Genomic DNA, 4,606 nt, shown 5'->3' with positions numbered 1-4,606 from the left:
AAACCAAGATATTAGAGTCTTGGGAAGAGAGAACTTTAAAAATAATAGATATTATCATTCTTAAGGAGTGGACTAGGGAAGAGAAGGAAGCCAGCATGACCTCAATAGCACATATAGTTTTATTGAACTAAAAACCAAGAAGGGAAAGAGCTGCCCTGGCTTCTCAACTGTATCCATGCTGATTAGCTAATAGCACCATTTCAATAGAATGCCCTCTGCTTTAACTGGCTCATTTGTTGTTGCAGAGCTGAGTCAACTGTACTGCCTGAAGGATGAAAATGGAGCTGGGGTAGAGAGGTGATCATAAGATACTACTGATTGTCTTGAAATAGAAATGTAGGAATTTACACTAGGCCATGACCAGGCATGTGGCTCTGTAGGCCCACACAGATAATGGCATCATGCCTGCTAGCATTAGGAGAGAGCGCTCAAGGGAGAAAAAAAGTTAAGAATTTAACTGAAAGAAATGAAACAAGCAAATATAACACTTTTACAAAAAGGATGCCTCACCCTATGCTGATTCATTATCGGCCTTTCTTCTTGCACTATTGGCGAGGCTGGAGATTGGCACTTGGAATATATTTCTTATAGCAACCTTAGCTTATCTGCATAAATTCAAATATACCAGTCCACAGATAATGGGCTGTTTATTCTTTTTGATTCACATTGTTGTTTTCTTGACACATGGTAAACACTAGTAGATGCCTTATGCAATTGGATGTGTGGAGTATTTTTTAGTCTGACAAATGCCTTTCACATCAAACTGCAACAGTCTCTGCTTTTCTTCATACTTTCAAGTCAACAGTCCTAAAGTAAAATTCCCTAGGAAGTACTGCATCAAGATCATCTTAATTTTCCTTGCTTGGTACCCTCTAGGCTAGGATTTTCCAGTGCCAAGGAGTTTAGAAAAGTAGAGAATAGAATTTTCACTGGCAAAAGACATTCTTATATGACAACAAAGCCTTCCCTTTTGCAATTCCCCGGATTTAAATGGCCTACGTAATTCTGTATGGATAATGTTCCATTTCAGTACTCTATAATCTATAACTCAGATCCTCTGAGTTATATTTCCTAAGTTATATATGCTTTGAGTTATAATTTCCCAAAGGAACTTTCCTATATTCAGTCTTCCTATCTCCAAAAGCCTTTCCAAGCCCCTTGAAGAAACTAAGAGTTTCTGTAATTCATACACATACACACATGCACACACTCTTGCCCCAAGGAACCTCTATATACTATTTCCACACCACATAGATTGCCTTTATGAAGTAGCCCCAGCTTCAACCAAGGGCAGGCAATTCTCACCTATGTCACCATTAGTCATTAAAGGCACTACTTTCTGGAAGGCTACTATTGTCTGTTTTGGATCTAGACAAAAATATAGGCAGATCAATGACAATATATTATTTATATCTTCTCTGCTAAAGATGAGTTAGATGTTAATTTTCAGTACAGGTTATTAAATATACTCTGAGAACATACTTCCAATAAGTTGTAGGATACAAAAGGTCATCTTTTTACATAATTTCAATAGAAAAGCACATGTATTTCAATTAATTTAGTCAAAACCAAATTCCTTCCTTCTTGGAAAACAGTACTGAAAAGAAAACCACCACCAATCATGTCTGAGTGGCTTACAGGAGCCTCGAGTGTCTTCAGAAAAGCTGAACCTAGGCCTTTCACTGCAGGGAAGAGTTGGATGTCAGGCCTTAAAAGGCGAGAGTTATATAAGATGCCAGATGTTTAATCTTATCTCAAAGTCAAATATAAACGACTTGGGGACTGTCTGATGTTTTACATTCTCCACATTTATGTCCCTCTCTATTAGTGTGGATCCAAAAAGGAACTGGTATCACTCTTCACTTTTCATTCAAAGATTTCAAAGTACTTCATATAATCCAATGACATAGTCACAAGAGAGAAAATGATGGATCCTATAACAGTGTGAAAGACTGGCAGCAGGCATAGAAAAATGTAGGAAACTGGTTCAAGAGCACAGGCTATGTTACACCACATGAGAAAATAGTACCACAAACTAATACCTGCCCCATCTCTTAGAGGAATGTCTATCTCCAAACTCCCTCTCAACTAAAATCTGCATAAGTCTTGCCCTTTCTTCTACTAAAATTACATACAAGAGCAAGACTGTGCTCTCAAGAGACATGCCTCACTGGCTTGTCACTTACCCATGTTTCTTTGACCTCTTCAGAGCCATCAGTTTCATCCTCCTAAAAAAGAAAAGGGAAGAAAATCAAGAGGCTCATCATCACAGACATCCTTGAAAACAACAAGGTCAGATCCCATCAATTATGCATCTTGGCATTTCAAACATGGGCAATGAGAATTGACTTCCAAGTGATGCTCTGTTACTGCTACCTTTCACAGCCATCACAGGCAGGCAACTTAGAAATGTCACCTGTAGTCTAAAAAGTCAAATCGACCACAGTTGGAAAAGGGATATCTTTAAGACAGACAGACAGACAGACAGACAGACAGACAGACAGACAGACAGACAGACTGACTTAATTTCATCTTTGTCAATACTTATCAGTCAATTTGGCCCTAAAACAATGAAATATTTTTATCTAAAAAATAATTTATAATGGATGACTATTACTGTCTCATTTCTTGTCTCACTGAATAAAGTGTGTCCAATTTTCAAAGGAGTCATTGGTAGGCAGGGTCGTCTTGTCCAAGTTATTGGCCACTTGTTCTTTAAAATGCCAATAACAAGGTTGAATGAGGCTACAGAACAAGATATGGAAGAGGATGAATGGAACTACTGAATGAGTATTTGTAGTTAGTAAACATTGGCATATCTGTCTTTATTTTAAAGCCAAAGTTCATCTATTTTATGTTATTTGTTCCACTTTTTCTCCAAAACAGTAAAACTAAGTGAACTTGTATTACTTAGAGGTTTTAAGTTCCTTGAACTTCCTGTAGTACTCCTACAATATTTAGTTAGAATCTCTGCTCATATGTGGCATTAAGATATTGTTGACTCACTACATGACATTCAGGGAATATTAGGAAGGACCACTAAAACTCAACAAGCTTATTCACTTGTTATATTTGTTTATATGGCTGTTGTATATTTCCAGTTTTTTAATTCTTTGCCAATTATTTACTGAGTGCCTACCATGTGCTTAGCACTGTACTAGATACTGGGAATCTAGCAGGAACATACCAAATGAGTCCCACACTAGTTAGGTCTTTCTTCTCTTTTCCTCAGTAATACTTCCTGAGAAACTGCAAGATTCATGGCACCATGCAGGACTCTTTCTTTTAAACTCAACTGAAAGAATGGTGACCAAGAGTAATACGATATGCCTCAGCACAGACCAATCTACTTACATCCTTTGACCAGAAATTGATGTCTGTGCCTCTTCATCATTCCTTGGGCCACCTCCTCTCTCGGACAGACAGCCTCTTAGAGGACTGCTCATCCAAATCTGCTTCTTCATTCTCTGGCCAGAGAAAAAATAAAGTATGAACTTTTAAGAATCTGGGGGATGTGCACTGTGGAGGGGCCTGTGTCTTTTGAAGCTCTACATACCATTTTTGTCCATTTCCTTTGCAGTTGTAGTGTTTGTGGTAGTCTTTGAACTCTCAGAATCAGGGACTGAAAATCTATTTGTCCATAGCAGGTGGGAAGTGGTGTAGAGTGAGGGTCTTGATGTAGAAGGAGATGCTGGCGTGGTGGGTTTGTCTGGCTGAGCTGGGCACCTCAGGTGATGACACACAGGCTGGAAATAATCCACAACATGAGATATTAGAAATCAAGTCCATCTAAAGAGTAAGGACAGCAGGTTTATACAAAATGTTTTTTTTCTATATTAAGAGGCTTATGAGTAGTTGATGATCAATATGGAGTACCTGGTAATAGGTACTCAATAAATGAACTAAGCTAAAGTTAGTTAATTAGACAGAAAAAAAAAACAGCTTCTAGACTCCTACTCTGAGAATCCCATCATGTTGAGAGCAGTTCAAGCAAATTATTCATCAATTAACCAAAGGGTACTAGATAGCATTAACCATGTAAAAAATTCCTTTGATCTTGGAATGAAAATAAGAATGATGGCCTTTTTAAGATGGAGGGCTGAAAGGCAAGGTTTATGTAGGGAAACAAAAAGATCAGGAGCATGAAGAAGCAGAATGTAGGGATTACTTGAGAACAGAGAACAAATGTGATAATCCTACCGAGTTCTGAATACTCTACTACCTTGCCATAACCAGGCTTACTGAAACTTTCTAAAGTTCCCACTTTCCTTTTTGTAGTTTTGTTTTGTTGTTGTTGTTCTCTTTTCTTTTCTTTTTTTTGAGATGGAGTCTTGCTCTGTTGCCCAGGCTGGAGTGCAGCGGTGCAATCTTGGCTCACTGCAACCTCTGCCTCCTGGGTTCAAGCAATTCTGGTCTATTGTGGTTTTTTTTTTTTTTTAACCTGAGAATTAGGACAGATAGAGCCTAACAATAAGACTTAACTTGGTTTATGGAAGACTCAGAGATAGATAAATCCTTACTACACATTAAATTTATGACATAGAGATTGTACACATTTTTGTGATTTATAAAGACATATACAATAAAATGTAGTAAATTTGGAGTC

The 4,606-nt window shown here is 37.8% G+C and overlaps 1 long non-coding RNA gene across 1 annotated transcript; it reads right to left on the bottom strand.

Annotated features, from left to right (window-relative positions):
• Positions 1-2,186: 2,186 nt before the first annotated feature.
• On the bottom strand, positions 2,187-3,759 carry LOC129530312 (uncharacterized). Its single transcript, XR_008675788.2, has 3 exons — positions 3,557-3,759; positions 3,355-3,467; positions 2,187-2,228 (listed from the first exon to the last, which is right to left on the bottom strand). It is a non-coding gene; the product is annotated as an uncharacterized lncRNA (long non-coding RNA).
• Between the last annotated feature and the right edge of the window lie 847 nt (positions 3,760-4,606).

This window comes from Gorilla gorilla, chromosome Y (assembly GCF_029281585.2).
Source record: "Gorilla gorilla gorilla isolate KB3781 chromosome Y, NHGRI_mGorGor1-v2.1_pri, whole genome shotgun sequence".
NCBI classification, from domain to species: Eukaryota; Metazoa; Chordata; class Mammalia; order Primates; family Hominidae; genus Gorilla; species Gorilla gorilla.
Note: the sequence above shows the minus strand (reverse complement) of the source record. Positions and strands in the feature narration are given on the sequence as shown.